Raw genomic sequence first — 21,170 nt, 5'->3', positions numbered from 1 at the left:
ATTGTCTTTACATGTCTACCTCTGAAGTTTGACATCATGCTTACCTTACCATCGTTCTCGTTTGAAACTCTGCCATTTCAACGTCTTGTTAACATGTTGTTAGAATATGAGATGCGACAAATGCGTGTGGTTCAAGAACTGTCGATTCATGCAAATCTTGTAGAGTCTGTTCCATCACCACCGATAATAGATTCTGTTCGTGGTGGCCATCCTCCGTCTGGCGATCGTGGCAAAGGCTTTCGGTCTAGCATCCAATTTCAGATTTGCAGCCGATTTGGGTATTTAGCCCAGCGATGTTATTATTGCTATAATCGCGACTATAATGGTTAGTCGTAGGTGGGTCGGGCTTCTCCAGTCGGTTGTCCGAGTCAGGTCTCGACCACTGGGTTTTCATTTCCATCGTATGCTCCTAGTGGGTTCGATGGCCCTTCGACATTCTCTAGAGGAAATTTTTGTGTTGCGTCTCACATGCCTAGGCTCCACTAGGGTTTCTAACCCTTTTGTAGTCTTTGATGATGGATTTGGGCACAATGCTGCTGAGCCACGGTTGCAATTTGGGCCTGGGTATGTGTCTTCTCCTTTAGCACTTGGGCAGGACTCACGACTTAGCCCTTCTGCTGCCACTGCTGCTGCCGTTAGGTTTGGACCTACTGCTACTAGGCTGTATAAATATGACCATAATTCTGGTTAGCCCTTGCGTACCAGACGTCTAGCCCAAACCAGGAACTTGTGGGCGATTTTACGTCACTTGGACAATAGGCTACTAATTTTCCAAATGAGCCAACGTCCAATTATGTAGAGTTTGGTAATTCTCTTAGACCTGGACGCAAGGTTGGGCTTTCCAGTGACAGTGATTTTTATACATCTGAGTCTTCTGTTCTATGGCGGACCAAACCGAGGGCTCGTGCTTACATAAGGTCCAATCCGTACATTAGGCTCCCTCATCTACTCATTTTGCATGCGTCTGATGTATCCAATTCTACCGGGTCCAATATTCATCCCACTCAATTTAGCTCCAACCTTGATGGTACTGATTCCAATATCCCTATGCCCGTTGGAACTACTTCCTGGTATCCAGATTTAGGGGCTACACACAATGTATGTCATGATGCCTCTGCATTTAATAACTCTACACCTTACTCAGGTACATCCTCTCTCTTAATGATTGACGGGACTCCCACTAGGATATTATCTGTTGGAAATTCGGTGTTTCCTACACAAAATAAATTACTTCGCTTATTTAATGTTTTGTGTGTACCAACTATACAGAAGAATCTACTGTCTGTGTCCCAGTTTGTCATTGACAATAATGTGTTTTTTGAATTTCATCTGACATATTGTGTTGTTAAGGACATCAAGACTTAAGAAATTTTGCTGAGGGACCACATTCGTAATGTACTCTATCATTTTTCTTCGTCAGTTGTGTCTGGGCTATTTGTTGAGTCTCCTTCTATTGCCAACATTAGACTTCAGACTTGGACTGCCAGCTATGATAATTTTACTTTGTGGCATAAGCGTCTTGGTCATCCATCTACTTCTACTGTTAAATCTGTTTTAGATAAGTGTAATATTGCTTCCAATAAAGTGTGTCTTGATAATGTTTGTACTACTTGCCAAAAAGGGAAGTATCATAAACTGCCCTTTCCAACCTCTACTACTGAATATATTAATCATTTTGCTTTGGTGGTCTCAAGCCTATGGGGACCTACGTTAGTTGCCCGTCGACGTAATTGGTATTATGTCTTGTTTATTGACATATGCACTCGCTTTACTTGGATTTATCTTATTCGTCAAAAGTCTCAAGAGGTGGATTGTTTTATTCAGTTTCAGCAATTAATCAAAACTCAATTTAGGAAAAATATCAAACAATTTCAAAGTGATTGAGAAGGAGAGTTTTACGCTTTCACGTCAAAATTGACGACTCAAGAGATAATTCATAAACTGTCTTGTCCTCATACATCCAAACAGAATGGGGTGGCTGAATGCAAACACCGGCATATTATCGACATGGGTATTACACTTTTAGCTCAAGCAAATCTTCTTATGGATTATTGGGGCTATGCATTTTTTTGTGCTATTCATCTCATCAATCGTCATCCTACCTCGGTTCTGAACAAACGATCTCCGTACAAGGTTCTGCACGGACAAGATCCTACATATGTTCATTTACGAGTGTTTGGGTGTTGTTATTTTTCGTATATGCGTCCCTTTCTGCATCACAAATTGGATTTTTATTCTCAACCTTATACGTTTCTGGGATATAGTTTCCAACATAAAGGGTATCAATGTCTCACACCGGATGGTAAGTTATTTCTAGTCATGTTGTGTTTGATGAACACGATTTTCTATTTCCTACGTCTGCTACGGGAGATTCCATATTTTCTTCCGATCACTCTCTCTTACTAACATATGTTCCTCTTGTTAAGCCTGTCTGTTCTCGAACCACAGAGTCCTAATTCACTCAACCCCCTGAGATGACCTCACCTCCTGGTTTCTGTCCCTCGCCCTCTAACTCTAAAGTTCCTCAGGCTATTTTGGGCTCTGCCCATAAGCGTTGTCCTGTCTCTTCTTTACCTAACAACGACGGTGTACCCAATCCAACCATAGTTGCTTCCAATATTCCTATCTCTCCTACTATTTCGTCAGATCCTTTGTCCCTAGCAAATACTCATCCGATGGTTACTCGATCTAAGGCCAGCGTTTTTAAGCCCAAGGCTTTGTCTGTTGAAGTTATTGAGCCTCACACGATTGAGGAAGCCTTTTCTACCACCGAATGGTTTATCGCTGCTCAAGATGAGAATGACTCCCCCATTCATAACTCCACTTAAGAACTTATTCCATTACCAAATAATTGCAAAGAGATCAGATGTAAATAGCTTTTCAAAGTGAAAAAAATCCTGATGGCACAATTGCACGTCGTAAGGCTCGGTTAGTAGCTAAAGGATGTTCTCAGGTACCTAAGTGTGATTTCAAGAAAATATTTAGTCCGGTAATATAACCCACTACTATTCAGATCATTCTATCTATTGTAGTTTCCAAGGGCTGGCAACTTCGTCAGATGGATGTGAATAATGTTTTGTTAAATGGCAATCTTACTGATGAAGTGTTTATACAGCAACCTCCAGGGTATGTTCAATATGGTTCTGATGGAAAACATTTGGTCTATCGTCTGAAGAAGGCTTTGTATGGTCTACATCAGGCTCCACGTGCTTGGTTTGATAAATTGAAGTGCTTTCTCCTTTTTTATGGTTTTCTTCTATCAAAGTTTGATGCATCTTTGTTTGTTAAAGTTACACCTAACTCCACTCTTTATGTTCTTGTGTATATGGATGATATTATCATTACTAGAAGCCTACCTACTATATAAATAGCTTTTTTTAGCAATTGAATGAGGAGTCTTCACTTAAAGATATGGGTGATCTCTATTACTTTCTAGGGATTGAGGTTACTCATTTCGCCGAAGGGCGTCTTCATCTATACCAACTAAAGTACATTCGTGATCTGCTAGACAAGAGTTTTATGGCTCATGCAAAGAGTGTTCATACTCCTATGATTAGTTCATCTCCTCTATCCAAGGATGACGGAGATTGTCTTTGTGACCCTACTGAATACAGAAGTTTTGCAGGTGCTTTATAGTTTGTAGTCTTGACTCGACCTGATATTGTCTACGCGGTAAATCGCATATGTCAGTTCATGCATACGCCTACTACTATTCATCTAGATGTATTGAAATGAATCTTACAGTATTTATGTGGTACCATTGACTATGGGATTGTTTTTCGCCTATCTGCTCGGCTTTCTTTAGTCGGTTATGCCGATGCTAACTGGAGGCTGGATTTTGATGATCGTCGATCTACAATGAGTTACTGCATGTATTTTGGTCACACACCAATCTCTTGGTGTTCTAAGAAGCAACAAGTCGTTTCGCGGTCCACGACAGAAGCTGAATATCGGAGTCTTGCTGCAGCTACTAGTGATGTTGCTTGGTTGGTCTTGTTGCTAAAAGAATTACAACTTCACTCTGCCGATCCACCTACTATTTGGTCTGACAACTCTAATGCAGTCGTTGTAGATGCTAATCCTGTCTTACATTCCAAATTCAAACATGTGGAGCTTGATATGTTCTTTGTACGAGAAAGTTGCTGATAATTCTATTGTTGTTGGTAAGGTACCTGCGTGTGATCAAGTTGCCGACATTCTTACCAAGCCACTCTCTGTTTCATCCTTTGATAGGATTAAAAGTCTTCTTCGAGTTTTGCCTATCGAGAAGATGGGTGAATGTTAGAGTATAGTGGTAACGACTCTGTTAGTATAAGTTGTTAGTCTGTTATTCCAAAACTGTTATGTTGTTAGCAGCAGTTACTAGCAACAGCTAGCTCACATATTCTATAAATATCAATATTGTACAATTCAAGAAGATAATATAGATATAATACAAAATACATTTTCTAATACATGATAGTTTTTACTTAGCTTATTGTAAATATTAACAGACTGAGAGGAGATCCTATTGAGCACCAATTTGGCTATCCTGAGTTAATTTAGTGAGGTCAAAAGATAAATCAGACTAAATCATCTAATTTGATTAAAGGATGACCGAAAGGTAAATTTGAACCAATTAGAAGTTTAAGATCCCTAATCAAAAGACTAATCAACAACATGGAAATCAACCAACCGCTTGTATTTCTTGAATTGTTAATTGTGTAATTTTTCATGTGTTACCATTTGATCCTTCTTAGTGTTAATTATTTAATTTAGTGTAATTATTTTTTATTATGAATTGTTGTAATATAGTACTTAGCGAGTAATTAGCTAAACTTTCTATTTGTATGCTTGTTGCATAGGGATCACTTTGTCTCCAAACTCTCTTCGATTCAATCCTTAGAATACTCGGATGTTGTAACACTGCAAATATTACAACTCGATCTATCACACTTTTAGCATACCGCTAGATATTTAGAATTAATTTTGTTGATTTATAGTCTCGGTGCACGCATACTGGGGCGTGGTCATTGGACTATAATACGCAAGCTATAGTCGAGCATTGCAAGAGTTGGACAAGAGGAGACACTAAGGAGGACTTTGGCTGGCAATTATTGCCTCCGAAATGGGTCAAATTTCATGACGGTGCGGTCGTAGATAGAATTAAGAGCGTTGCTGCACTAGGTGGTGTTATTAAGCTCTTCCATGATTAAAGTTGGACAAATGAACTCCATCGCCATCTGATCCCGAATTTGCAAAGTTTATTCTACCGTGAAATGTAAGTTTTGAATTAAACTCCTTTTTAATTCAAATTTAAAATTTCAATGTGAGAATGCAATGTACCATTTATTATATTTCCTTGTTTCAAAATATTCTTATTTTTACATAATATTTATTCATTCTTACAAAATGAATATAATTATATTCATTCATATTGCATAGTTTTATTTTTTTATTTTTTTTAATATTATCATTTTTCTATTATAATTATTTTTTCAAATTCCATTTTTAAAACTTTCTTTCTAAAAAATATTACAAATAATTAAATTAAGATTATTAGTATTTTAAAATAAGAAATTAAAAAATAATTTCATTTTAAAAATTTTAGTCCAAAAGCATTTAACATTTGAAAAATAAAGGAATAAATCTCAAAACTATACATGAATTTCAATTGAATGTACAATTTTGATTTAATCTAATTCTCATAAATTATTAACAATATTATTCATATAACATCGTTTTATATTTATATATCGAACATACAAATAATTATATTTATCTAATATAAAAATAATTTGATGTATTTATTTCTTTAAATGTATATACTTGAATCATAATTAAAGTTTCATGTATATATTTGAACTACAACCAAAATTTTATGTGTACTATTACATCAAATCAAAATTCATGTATCAAATTATATATTAAATCAAAATTCATGTAAAATATTAAGATTTGTCCCAAAGCAAATCATCCAAAATGAGGTTTGAAGCTTGGTTAAACAAGATAAGAAGCTCACAGGCCCAAGTTCAGCTTATTTGAAGAGCTTGTTGTTCTCTTCCTAAGCATGCTCGAAGTATTGAACCTTAGGAGTGTGTGTTTGTTTTTGACCATCTACACATGGCCCACTCCAAGCATCCAAATTCAACAATTTATAATTGATTAGCTAGGGATCAATTTTTTTTTGGCGCTAACAGAGCTGAAATCAAACATAAATTTTACATTAAAAGATTTTAAATTGGATTATCAATTTAATATTGTTATTTGAATCAAGAGAAGCTAAAACCCTACTTCAATAAAAAAATTATTTATTTCCAAAAAATTCTTAAAAACTTACATGACAGATGATACCAAAAATAGTTTTTTTTTTTTACAAAAAAGTAGCGTGTAAGTCCAAAAATAGTTATTTCTTAAAAAAATTGAAAAAGAAGAAAAAAGTAGACTGACTACTATAAGATAAAAGTTAAGGTTATGGTAGATTAGAAGCTTTAAGAATTCTTTATATTTAAATTTTAAACTAATAAGGGCAACTTTATTATTCTTTCTTTTATTCCTTTTCTAACTAAAGTAATATACATCAAACAAGGAATTGAATAAAGTAATTATATATATATTGGATTAAAATTTTCAATTATGGGCACATATGTATAATGTATAATGCTATTATAAAGTGTAATACAAAATTAAGTGATCAATTATGTTATCAGTACCATAGGTATTAAAGTGTTATGGAAATAATGTGTACATACCATAAGTTGTATTTATAATTTAATGATTGGCCAAATTATAAATATCCAAAATTGATTTAATAATTAGCTATTTAAAGAGGTAATGGTCCCCAAGAAATAAGATTATCTCATATTTCTTCTTCATCCCCGTCAGAAAGTTATACTAAGAAAAAAATTATTTTCTTGGAAGATCAAAACCAACTATTTTCTTGAACGATCTAAACTTTCTCGACAATCTCCAACAATAAATTCAGGTACGTTTCTGCATATAATTTTATTTTTGATCTATTCTTGATGTTCTGACATAACAGATCTTGATTTTAGTAAAGTTTTATATTAGATACTATTTTTACGATTCTAACAATATAATAATATAAATAACGTATTTTTTTGTGTGTAAAGAAACTAATCAATTGTATTAAATAATTACAAACAAAAACACACCTACTTTATCAATCCCATATTCATTAAACATCTCCTCAGAAAAATAAGCAAACACCTGCACATTTGTATTCCTATCTAAAGCCATCTTAGCGAGCCTATCACAACTTTATTCCTCTCTTTTGGAGAATAATGTAGTTTTTTTGTTCATCTTATTTTAATGCAGACAAATAATTTAGATTAAATTATGTCATAATCATTATGTGGATGGAAGAAATAATATTTAAATATATACTTTAAATTAATTATTTTTAAAAAATATTTTTTAAATAATAGTAGTTTGAAAGTTACATAATATAGTTAAATTGTTTTAAGATATTATATAAAAATTAAAAAGAGACAAAAAAATTTTATTATATTATTTAGGATAAACTATATCAATAGTCCTCTAACTTTGTTTAAATTTTCATTTTTGTCATTGACTTTTTAAAACTTATGAAAATGTCAATATCGTTTTAGGTCATTACAAAAAAAAAAATCCTTTGTTTTTTTTTTTGTCATTATGAGGGTAACATGCATCTAACGTGACACGTTAAATATGCCACTTATTTTTTAAAAAAAATATTTCCTTTCTTTTTTTAATATTAAATTATTATTGCTTTATTTCTTTTCTTTTCCGATGCACAATTTTCCTCTCATTTTCTCACTTATTTTCTATTTCATTTTTTTCCTTATCTTCTTCTTCTTCTTCTTCTTCTTCCTGATAAACCCTAGTTGTCGATTCCACCATCGTTGGTGGTTTTCTCCAAACATTGAACCCACTAAAATAACCCTTTCATTTCCTTGTTTCAATCTTTTGAATTAAGCCTCTAAGAAACTTCCCTAAAGGCCATCAAATCTAAAATCTGAGCCCGGAAGAGAACACCTCTAGATCTGTTGGTTCATCATGTCACACCCAATTTTTTGATCAAAAACTTGGCCATATTGGAACAACGAACCTTGAGTTATTTTATATGTTTTAATTAGATCCCACGGTATCTTGTGTGTACCAAATTAAAGTTTCGGGGGATGAATTGACATTTATGATGTTTTTAATTTTTTTAAGAGGCCTATTGAGAAATAATGACTTGTTTACATATTTTAATTTAATTTGGGTTAGTGCTTACATGAAAAGGGTTGAACGGTAAATAAGAGAATGACTATTTAAGGGAGAAAAGTAGGAAAAGATTATCATCATCTTTCTTTCTTCAATTGGAGCACAAAAGAGAAAAATGGAGAAACTATTTTCGAGGTTCAACAATCGACCCTTGAATAAGGAGCGAAGGAGCCGAGTTGCATGCTGGAAAAAAATGTATATATGTAGCAAAGTAGCTTAATCAAAGGCGAGATTTGTGAACTGGTAACATTCCTATACTTTTCTATGCCGTTTGATTTTGAAAGAAAAAAATGAATTGCGGACATCTGACTAAATGTTGGTTATGGATTGCAAGGAAAAGAAGCATGTTAAGTGGAGAGTTTACTCTGCATGTTGTTAGAATTCGATTGTCTTACTCGTAAATGTCTCACAGTTGATCTTATATGGTTGTTACTGTTTAGTCAGCAAAGATGGAGAGGGATGAAACGATAATCAAGGGTGAAAAATAGTCAAGGCTTTTCAATAACTTCTCAAATAACTAGGGAGGTATGTAGGAATGGATTCCTAGTTTCTTACATGGTTAACGAAAATGGCATATGGTATTAAACCACAAGAAAGCCTTTATTGTTTCATTGCCACTATTTCAATGTTTAACCTATATGCTTAAATGGTGATATAAAGGTTAAAAGTTTTTATAAATGTAAGATTCTGTACAAATTCATTCTAAAAACTAAAACCATAAACTAAATCACAAGTAAAATTATCTTTTATGTTGTCTAAGTAATTGCTTAGTCTTGAAGTATACTTTTGATTAGGTTCGTTAGAATCAAGAATGTCTTCCCTACAATTCTATTTAATCATCATGCTTTTACCCCTATTTCTCAAATAGGCCTTTCAAACTCTCACTCCTTGGAACCATCCCTAAGAGCAAGTCTATTAAAATGGCTCTTAACATATATGGGGCACGAATGATCCCTTGAAGCAACTCCTCAAAGAAATCCTCTTAACATAAGCCATCAAGTACAAGTCATGCAAGGCCTATGTGACAATTGTCATTTGCAATATCAATTACCACGTCCCATCTAAAGAAATTATCAACGTGTCCAATCGTCACCCTAATTACCCTACCTAAGCCTACTAAAAGAGAGTGGTTAGCCAACTTGTCCTTTAGAATAGCAAGGGGATACGTGACACATTGGGATCATACCTCAAGGTATTTAAGCCCTAGATCCTGTACTTGAGGGGTCTCTCTCTAAATCTCCACCTCGAAACCCCCTACACAGCAGCTCTCCACCTTACCTTAACCTAGGTAAACCATCATACAACACTGTTTCATCCCCTTGTTTGATACACCATCAACAATCCTCTTTTGAAGAAGTGATAAGTTTCATTGATCACCTTTTGAAGGTTGGGATGCTGCTTATTGATAGTGGAAGACACCTATTTATTGTTGATATATCCTTTCCAATCTCAAATAATTCAGAACCTATCACTCTCCAGCTTCTACAAAAAACCAATGAAAAAAATCTACTTTTAATCTTTCCTAGATTTGAAACCCTGAAAGAGACACATTACTAGCTAGGGGCTTCTGCCTGAAAAAGATAAACATTAAGCATGCATGTGGTGATGCATTTTGTAGATCAGTAGATTATTTGTATATAGATATCAGCATGTAGTACCCAACAGGGAAGAATAATACCCACCTGTTCATTTTCGTGCCAATTATGAATAGAAAGATTCAACTTTATGCAATGAAATGGATCACTTGTACTTTTTAAGTTTATAGCCTACCTTGTACAACCCACAATCATATAAATAATTAAAGATTGATATCCTTTGTGTTTCAGGCTGAATTAGAACTTTCTCATTCTCTGTTTTCAGGGATAATTTTTTTTTCTAAAAAAAAAGGTCAAATATCTTTGTTTATTGGTTGAATGCCATTGTTATTTTTTATGAGCAAGTCGATCAGCATGGAATTGTTTTTGTTGTTTGATTGAATAACAAAGAAGTTTGATTGTGAATTTCATCTGCATATTAAGATAAAGCAGTTGTTTAATAATTTTTTTTTTGTTTTAGGATTTTAGGATTGGGCGAAAGATGATTGAATTTGAGACTATTTGTTGGATTTTAACTCATTTCATCAATTTTCATTTGCGCTTTTTTTTAAATTCATTTTTCCATTTTAACTTGAGTTAGTATTTTGAATATTGACACAGTACTTTTTTTAACCCTTCAAGCGTAGTTAAAAATTTATCATGTGTCCTATTTCTAATATATATATATTCTATTATTCTCTGTAGGACACTTGAACTTGTAGTGTATCAAATATTTTTCCCTCCTAATATTAAAAATATCATGTCATTTTAAGAGAACTTTACTTGTAGTATATCAATTTCTTTTCACTTTAGCCACTAATCAATTTAGTCTCAGTATTATTTTTACTAATCGTTTTAATTCAATAACACTTAATAATTTGATCTTTTTGATTTGTACTTGACTTGTAATTATTCTATTATAACTATCTACTAACTCAACTCAACCAAATCGGTTCATTAAAGAACCAAAAAAGCTCATCCAACCTAAGGGTGGTGATGTTTTTAGCTTCCCCGATCATGGTAACTTCAATAGCAGATTGTTCAGACCTTAAAACTTTACGCACCAGTTTAATTGTAGAAGTAGGATAATTGCATCCCCAAAGTCAAATCCAAGTTGTCACAATCACTCTCCTCAAAACCTCACAATACAAAGTCAAATCCAAGTTGTCACAATCACTCTCCCCAAAACCTCACAATACAAATGATATAACTCTCCAAAAATGCCTAAGTAAAATGTGTTTGAATACACAATAATCTATTCTCAAAATTGCAAGAAAAACACCTACAAAATGTACACCTTGCTGTGCGAAATCAACAACCTATAATAGACTTTGAATAGCTTTATCTCTAAGTTGAATTAGGATAGGTCAGCAACATTCAACAAGTTCAATCCTACTTGAAGTAAACATGGTCAACTTCATGGTAAATAAATCTCCAACTTGAATTAGATTTGATCAGTAGCTTATCCTTTAAGAAACAAGAATTTTTAGTCAAAGTTGAACTTCTAATTCAAGTCAAAATTGTGAATAAGACTTTAAACTCGTTTAAATCTAAATTTTATCACTTGGTTATCTTAAATAATATTCAAATTACATACATCAGCTTCCAAGAGATAATGATAAAGAATACTCAATCATCTCGAACTTGTTTACTTCTTCTCCAAGTCATCCAAAAGAATGATAATCTAATTAATCTCGTATCAAATATCTCTACTTACTCATTTATCGCTTAACAAGATTAAATTAAAAGTCATGTAATTAAAAAGTCAAAATGCCAATATTAAAAACTTCAACCGCACCACACCTGTTGTTCTGGAAAATGTTAATTTCTTAAATTAACTAAATTCTATATATAAAAGCACCTTTGAAGACACAATCTCCATATTTTTCTGCAATGCCTTTGTTAATGCAAACTTGGCCTGCGTGCTGACAAATTCAAAAGCTTGCTTTGCTTAGCTTAGCTTAGCTCAAGCACCAAAGAACAAAAGAAGCCGCAAAACAAAGGCCGCCTTTAAAAAAGAGGTTGGATAAACAATTTATTTGTGATAAATGGTGATCATTCTCTCTTTAGCTGCGAATTGATAAACACAAAAATCAACATATATCCATACACTCGGACCTACCTTTCAACTAACGTTATATATATATATATATTAGGTTTAATTATAATCTTCGTACATTTTAAATTATAATTGATAAAACTGTTAAAGAAATTTAAAAGAATGGGTGGCCAATTCAAAACTTTGTAAAATGCCATGTAGACTTTCACTTTGCTTTATCTTAAACAGGGTTGAAAAGTTTTTAGGGTTTAGGGTTTAGGGTTTTAGGGTTTAAAAAGAAATTATTGGTGTATAAACAAAGAAATATTTTTAACATTGTAATTTCAGGCTGGCTTTTGTATTCTTGACGGAAAGACAGATCGTTTATATTCATTCATTACGTAAAACAGTGTGTTACATTTTTAAAATACAAAAAATTCATTATTTAATTGTTAAAGGTTTTAATTTTTATTATATTATATATAAAAAAAAAAAGGTTCCGCTTTGTTATCTGATCATCTATGTATATCTATATATTATATCAATAAATTAGACAATATTAATTAAATGATATAATATGATTACCTCTGATTCCAAAAAAATGATTACCTCTAATATATAAATAAATGTAATAACACCTCCCTATACTTTTTTATTTATTTATTTATTAAGTTTTTATATTTTTTGAAAATCTACAAAATATCGTTTTAGAATTTATGTTAAATTGTTAATTTTTTAGAGTAATATTTAGAAATAAAATACACTTACTTAATAACCAAATAATTAAAAATAAAATTATAATAAATATTAACCGTGTTAATAAAATTTTAAAATCTAAAAATTAAAAAAATCTAAATTTTTGAAAAAGTAAAATAACTATTTTTATGTTAAATTTTCATTGAAATTTCCCGCTCTTATTAAAAAAAAAATCTATTGCTATTAGATGTATGCATGTGTATCAGTCTCCATGCACAGTACCCCAATCGACCCTTTGGTATATCAGTTTTATCTCCATTATTTTTTTGCCTGATGCGATACTGATCAAAATCAAGTACGGTCCAGACATCAATTAAAAATTTCAAATTTTATAGAAATTATTTATAGCAAATTTAGTTCTCTACCATAATTTCACAAATTCAAAACAATATAATTACAATTACGAATATAAAAACATGTTCAATCAATTATAATTATAAGTAGAATCAATTAATACAATAAACAAAATTTAAAAAAAAATCGAATAAAATCCACATAAAATATATGCACATGATGAAAAAAAGACCCACTCAAACCCGAGTCTCAAAATATTTTCGGTCTTGCGTTAATTTATTCAGTTAGTTGTATCAAATAAGTTTATGTGACTTATGTTTTTACATATGTGATGAATATTTATATTTTAATACTTTATACAATTGTAAAATTATTATATATTTTTCTTTTTTCTTTTTGTCCTTTTTTAATATATGAAAAAAGTCGTTAAATTGTAAAAATAAAATAAAATGTCACAGTGTATATGTCAAGCTTTCAGAAAAATAAGTTATGTCAAACTATTTAAGGAGTTAAATGAAAAAAAAGGGCTGAAATTAAGATTTGGAAATATACATTTCTGAAAGAAAAAGAATATAAATAATTAAATTAACTAAATCCACTAAAAAAGTATAGTATAAGAATTTTGAATTTAATAAAAAAAATGTTGGTAAACCTCAAAATTTACTCAAGTTTAAGATTAAACTCTTTACTTTAAAAAAATTAAAAATTGAATATTTGAAGTATTGGAATTGGATAATCAGATTTATTATTTAAATGGCAACCCAAAGCATTATTCCCAGTATATGGAATATGTATCAATCATTTTCTTTCTTTTTAATTTTAGATAAAAATAAATAAATTCGAACCCTCGTATCTATACTATGTTAGTTCTTTTTTTATTAAATCAAGAAATTATTTATACATGTATCAACAATTCCATATACAATTATTATAATTAAGACAAGCCAAAATCCAATAAAGGTCTGCAATATTCCACTTACAACATCACCCTTGTTTCTTATCCGAGACTTCTTCAACGCCTACTATTTGTATTTATTGTAGGTGTAAATTGTCATTTACTTTTATTTAATAAATTTTAATCCTTATATTTCTTGAATTTTAAAATTTTAGTGCTCGTCAAATGATATCAGTCAAAATTCATTAAATCAAATTATGTTTTTAGTCTTGCACTATGCGTAAATTGTGAACTTAATCTTTGTTCTACAGTTTCATCAAATTTAGTAACTATAATTTTAAAATTTTAGTTTTGACTTAAATGATAATCATACAATGCATGAACTAAAATGATGTGGCTTTTTTAGAGATTATTATATGAAAAGAGTAAGTTGATATAACATTACACATGCTATAGTATGTTTGCCATATAAAAATTTAAAAATAACATAGCTTAACTTTACAAACTTAATGATTACCATTTAATTAGAACTAAAATTTTAAAATACGAAAATTTGTTGAAATGCATAGTATTTTCATCTTACTAAATAAGGTTACAATCTCTAGTTTATATACAAACTATTATCAGTGGAAATCAAACTAATTAACTACTTTAAAGCTAACTAATCAATTGTGCTAATTATCTATATTTACAATCAATAACTTCTACACTCCCCCTCAAGTTGGTGGATGAAATAGGTCCCTCATTCCCAACTTGTTTATCAAATGCTCATGTTGTTAAATAGCAAGTCTTTTTGTTAACACATCCGCAAGCTACTCTTTTGTCGAGATATACTCTGTTTGAAGCAATCCTTGTTGTATTTTTTTCTCTTACAAAATGGCAACCAATCTCTATGTGATTTCTTCTTTCATGAAACACGAGATTATTTTCTATTTGAATTGCAACTTTATTATCACAAAATAATTTGGCGGTTCTTTGTTCTTAAACCCAAGTTCATCCAACAACCCACTTAACCAAACAATTTTTGTAGTTGTCCATGCCATACTTTTATATTATACCTTGACTAATGATCTACAAATCAAATTTTGTTTTTTAGATTTCCACGAGATTAGTGAGCTTCTTATTTTTACACAATATCACGTTACTAACTTTCTTAACATAAGACGAGATGCCCAATCGGAGTCACAATATGCTTTTTAATCGAAAAGACCCTTTTACTGGAAAAAACAAGCCTCTCCCTGGATCTTTTTTCACATAACATACAATTTTGAGTGTCGCCTCATAATGTGATTTTTTTGGTCGTTGCGTGAACTGACTCAGATGTTGCACTGCAAAAGCTATATCAGGCCTTGTATGAGTCAAATATAACAATCTTCTAATGAGTCGTTGATACAACTATGTGTCTGATAAAACTTCATCATCTTGGTTGGCTTGAATCGCTTCATTGTATTCTACAGATGTCAACTTTAAATTTTTCTCTAAAGGAGTAACAACCATTTTTCTTCTGGTGAGACCCATTTCTGAAACTAACTCAAGATCATACTTTTTTTGACTCAATACAATCCTTACCTTGGATCGAAAAACTTCAATACCTAGAAAATACTTGAGATCCCCTAAATCTTTCATTCTGAAACTTTGATGTAGCACTTATTTTAGCTCATAAATAAGCTTGTCATCATTTCCAATTATTAACAGATCATACACATATATAAGCATTATGACAACTTGATCCTCAACTCTTTTAGTGAACAGAGAATAATCATGCTTACTTTGTGAATATCCATTGAGTAGAAGAGCTTCTGTGAGCTTCATATTCTATTGTCTTGAGGCTTGTTTTAATCCATAAAGAGATTTCTGCAGTCGACAAACCCGAGTCTCCCCTTGAGTGTGAAAACTAAGCGAAAGTATTATGTAAACTTCTTCAGACAAACCACCTTGTAAAAATGCATTATAAGCGTCCATCTAAAATAGTGGCTAGCCATGTTGAACAGCAAGAGCGATAACAGTTCCTACCATGACTTGTTTGGCAACTGGAGGAAAAGTGTTATGATAGTCAACACCTCTACTGAGTAAACTCTTTTTTCTAACAAGACGAGCTTTAAAGCGTTCAATCGTGCCATCAGAATTATATTTCACCTTGAAGACCTATTTGCAACTAATGGGTGTTTTACCAAAGGGTAAAGGAACTACATCCCAAGCGACATTTGATTCCAATGCATAAATCTCTTATTGCATAGCTGCAACCCATCTTTCATATTTAAAAGCATCAGTATAATTTTTAGGTTCAGGAATATGAGAAATAGAAGCAACAAAAGTGTGAGAAGGCAAATAATGGGAAGTGAAAGAAGATGAAAGAGGATACAGACTTGTCTGAAGTGGAGAGGAATAAGATGTGTGAGAGCTACAAACATAATCTAGTAACCATATGGGTAACTTGGAGGGTTGTGTAGTATGGCAGACAAGCTTAGAAATGAGACCATGTGGTGATATAATGGGTAAAGAAGATGAACCAGGTGAAGGCTCACACATCGAATGGTCAACCGGTAAGAAATCTGACACATAGGCTAGAAGCATACGTATACAGTGGTTCATTTGAACAATCGAATGGAACAATATAATATGGGAAAGAGAAATCAGATGGATGAATAGTAGTATGAAGGATATGAAGAAATGATGAATGGAGGGACCAGGTGATGGGACAAGAGACTATTGAGTGGATTGGTTAGGTGACATTAATGAGATAGGTGGGACCGATTATCAACTAAGGTAAGAAATTGTGAGTCAAAAAAAGGGTGAGTGGTCTAATGAGGAAAATAGGTCTGATGGGATTGGGTAAATTTAAAAGGGAAAATATTTTTGTAAAAGAGAACATCCCAACTAACAAATAAAACTTTAGTGGTGATATTATATAGGAGATTGATAACTCTTGAAAAGAATTATATTTCAAGCCTCTAAATTGAAGTATTTGCTTGTAATTGAGAAAATATGTTTGCATTTTAGACTTATTACAAGAGCATTACGTATTAAAGCTTAGATTGTGTTTTAATTGTAAATATATGTTACTTTCAATTGCTGGAAAGAGGTTTGGTAGTCTTAGATAATAGGTGCAGGTAGGATGAAAGAAACAAGAAGAAGGAAAAGATGAAGAGGAAAAGAGATAGAATGAGGTGAAACATTGTCACGACAAATGGTGGGATAGATTGCCAACAAAAATGTCATGGCAATTCCAAAAAGATGATGCAACACTCAACAGCGTCACTCTCAGCCAGTTGTACGTGTACCAGATAAATCACTCTGAATAAAAGGAGCAAAATATATATGCTGAGGGGGACATATCTACCCTATAAAAGGAGGAGAAAGGAGAGGAAAGACACATAGGGATTTTAAGGAGAAAAAAAAAAGAAAGAGAGTGCTTACTCTCTTTACAATAGACTCCTATGGAGTAATTGCATGAAAAATTTAGAAGAGAAAAAGAGGGTAACAGCTAGGAAGAAGAGATAATAGACGCGAAGAATGTAGCGAGAACTTCTTGCAATTCTACTTTTGTTTTGTTTTTCTTGGTTTTAATTCCTGTGATTCATAAAACTTGAAGAATGTTGATGAATGATTTAATTTTGGATTTCATTGCCTAACCCATGAGCTAATTGTCTTTGGGTTGGAATTATTTGGATGAATATTGAAATAGTTGTAATGCCCATGATATGATTTTGATTAAAATTATTGTTTCATTTTATTTATGCTTATTTTGAATGCATGCATGCAAGCTCTAGACATAGTTGATTGTATGTTGTTCTTAGATGGATTTGAATCTAAGATTATTAAATACACCAAATTATTAATCGATTGATACAACCAAGTATTCAAAAGAATAATTACAAGACTCTAGACATAGAAGTTGTGATTTGTACAGGTGAAGAACATTAGTGTGGTTATCATTCTTGAGTCTTGTAAACATACACAGACTCAGGATAATAACTAAAGTCTGACTTTCAAAAGAAGTAGACTGCAATAGAAATTCTTTAGGCAGTACTTAGTCAAAATTTTTCCATGGCATTATTATGTTATGAAAGTATTTCTTGAGTAATTCCAACCTTTATCATTCAACAATAGAAATACTCTTTATTTATTCTTTGTGAATTGCCACGAAATTCATATTGCTTTGCCATTTTTTTTATAATTGATATTATTAGTTCATTTAATAATTCATTTCATCAATTTATACTATGTTTCTTTTGTACAGTTTAATTAGTTAAATCTACATTAATACTTTACCAATTTTAATCAATTTTCGATCTATGTGGAGACGATACTCACTCATTATTATATTGCTTGAATCAACGTGTACACTTGCACATTTGCATTACATATTTACACGCAACAGAGATAACCTTTTTGAACCGATGAATAACCCATAAAAATGAAGGATAAAGAACGAGGAGGAAACTTATCTAAAGTTGTAAGATTTTTGGCATAAGCAAGACACCCAAAAACCCGCAAATGAGACAAAGAAGGAGATTTATAATATAACATTTTGAATGGGGTTTTCCAATTTAAAATGGAAGTAGGCATTCGATTCACAAGGTAAAATATTGTCAAAAGACACTCTTCCCAAAATTTAGTAGGAACATTGGATTGAAATTTAATGGCAGAAGCAACTTCTAACAAATGTCAATGTTTTTGTTCAACAACACCATTTTGTTGAGCTGTGCGAACAAATGAACTTTGATGAGTAATTCCCAATGAAGTAAACAAAGGATTACACTCAGAATTAAAAAAAATGGTATCATTATCACTTCGAAACATTTTGATAGGTAAAAAAAATTGAATATGGACAAGAGTAATTAATTGTTTTAAAATAACAACGGTGTCACTCTTTAATTTGAGAAGAAAAACCCATGTCGCTCTAGAAAAATCATGAACACTTGTGAGAAATAAATGATGCCTCGAATATGTTAGAACTTTGGAAAGACCCCATAAATTAAGATGAATGATAAACCATAATTTATACATATCTTTACCCCATATTTAATGCATTTTATGGATGATTTTCCATTAGAATTGGTGAATTCGATGTTCCTAATGCTTTAATTTCATGTTTTACACTTAGGGGAGCATAGGAGAGCGAAAGGAACGAGAAACAGGCCAAAAACAGAGAAAATGGGCCAAAGTACGAAATCAACACGGCCTGAACCTTCTCACACGGGCAGACCACACGGCCGTGTCAATTTGGCAGGCTTGAGCACGGCCTGAAGTAATCGCACACAGGCGTGTCCCTGCCGAGCCAAGTTGAGTCTAATTCGGAAAAGGCTAATTTTGAGGGCTTTTAGGCATTCCAAAGCCTATAAATAAACCCTAGAGAAGGAAGAAAAGTGAGGACGGAGTAAGAGGTAAGGAATTACTCCAAGAAAGCCGATTGATTCATCTCAGAAGCCGGATTCATCATCAAGACTGAAGATCTCTCCTCAATTCCCCTTCAGGAGTTTTGGGTTTTCTTTATGTTTTATATTCTTTATTATTCTGAGATATTTTCTTATTTAGTTATGAACTAAATCCCCTAAATACCTAAGGGGAATGAAACCTAAGATGAATCTTGTTATTATTTTCTGAATTGTATGATAAATATTTGACTTGTTCTTAATTATGTGTTCTTCATTCTTGTTTTGATATCCGAGGATACCGATTCAAGATAAGCTCTTATTTAGAGGAGGAATAGACCCTGTTTAATAGTACATTTTTCATAATTAAGCGGAATTGATTGCGCGCCTAGACATAGGGTAACAAGATTTTGCCAGATTAGGGTGAAACCTAATAAGGGGATCTATAGATCGAGTTAATGCGACCCTAGAGTGTTAATTAAAGAAAATTTTCGGTTATTCAATCTAGGGATTAGACGTTATTAGTTTTGAATAGGAATAATAACATAACTTAGGGATCTCTACAGAACAAGTTAAATGAATAAATCGTCCGATTCGGAGCCAGAATAACAAGTACAATCTAGGTGGATTTTTTCTTAGGTATTGTCTTCATTCAATCGATTTTTCCAAAAGCAATTCCCCAATTCCATTCTCTGTGCATTTTTAATTTAGATAATTAGTTAGTTAAAACAAAAACCTCTTTATTCTTAGGCTAGATAATAAAAAGACAGTCATTACTAGTACTTTTAGTTACTTTGGGTTTGACAATCTAGTCTTGCTAAAACTATACTACTGTTCGATAGGTACACTTGTCTACATCGCGATAATAGTTAGTTCAAGAACGAGTAATTATAAATATTTAGGTTTTTATAAATATTTAAAACCTATCACAAATTCACGCGATCAAGTTTTTAGCGTCGTTGCTGGGGAACTGAAATATTAGGAACACTCAATTTTTATTACTTTAGCTATTTATTTTTCGTGCACTTTAATTTATTATTATTTATTAATTTACTTTTTCCTTCTCTTGGCAGGTTTTTATAGTTTATGACTAGAAGAAATCCGTCAGGACTATTACTTTTTGACAAATAAATCGATCGTACAGTTCGCAAAAATCAAAAAGAAATAAGGCGAAGCTTAAGATACACAAAGAACGAGCAAGAAGACGATACTTAACCCCCAACCGAAGAGATGGCTGAAACCAAGGCAATCAGCTACCTTTTACAATTGCGATTAATCAAAATCCTGCTCCACGCACTATGTATGATTATGCTAAACCTTCTTTAACAGGAACTGAATCGAGCATAGTTAGACCTGCCATAGCTGCAAATACTTTTGAATTAAAACCTAACACTATTCAAATGATACAGCAATTTGTTCAGTTTGATGGTTTGCAGGATGATGATCCCAACGCTCATTTAGCCAACTTCTTAGAACTATGCGATACATTTAAAATTAATGGTGTCTCTGATGATGCCATTCGTCTTCGGTTATTCCCCTTTTCATTGGGAAACAAAGCTAAACAGTGGTTGAACTCGTTACCACGAGGATCAATTACTACTTGGGAACAAATGACCGAAAAATTTTACTAAAATATTTTCCGCCGACTAAAACGGCTAAATTACGTAATGATATCTCTTCTTTTGTGTAGATGGATTTAGAAACACTCTACGATGCATGAGAGAGATACAATGACCTTTTGAGAAAGTGCCCTCACCATGGGTTACCGCTTTAGCTACAGGTTCAAACGTTCCATAATGGCCTGAATCTTTCGACTCGACAAATGGTTGACGCAGCTGCTGGCGGAACCATCAATAATAAAACACCTGAAGATGCCTATGAGTTTATAGAGGAGATGTCACTGAATAACTATCAGTAGCAAGTCATGAGGACAAAGCCAACGAAAACAGCCGGTGTTTATAACGTCAATTCGGTTACCATACTCTCTAATA

The 21,170-nt window shown here is 32.4% G+C and overlaps 1 non-coding gene across 1 annotated transcript; it reads right to left on the bottom strand.

Annotated features, from left to right (window-relative positions):
- Positions 1 to 20,836: 20,836 nt before the first annotated feature.
- LOC121228686 (small nucleolar RNA R71) lies at positions 20,837 to 20,943 on the bottom strand. Its single transcript, XR_005926261.1, has one exon. It is a non-coding gene; the product is annotated as a small nucleolar RNA R71 (small nucleolar RNA).
- Positions 20,944 to 21,170: the final 227 nt, after the last annotated feature.

The sequence above is a fragment of the Gossypium hirsutum genome, chromosome A04 (genome assembly GCF_007990345.1).
Source record: "Gossypium hirsutum isolate 1008001.06 chromosome A04, Gossypium_hirsutum_v2.1, whole genome shotgun sequence".
NCBI classification, from domain to species: Eukaryota; Viridiplantae; Streptophyta; class Magnoliopsida; order Malvales; family Malvaceae; genus Gossypium; species Gossypium hirsutum.
This window is presented reverse-complemented; position numbering and strand designations above follow the sequence as displayed.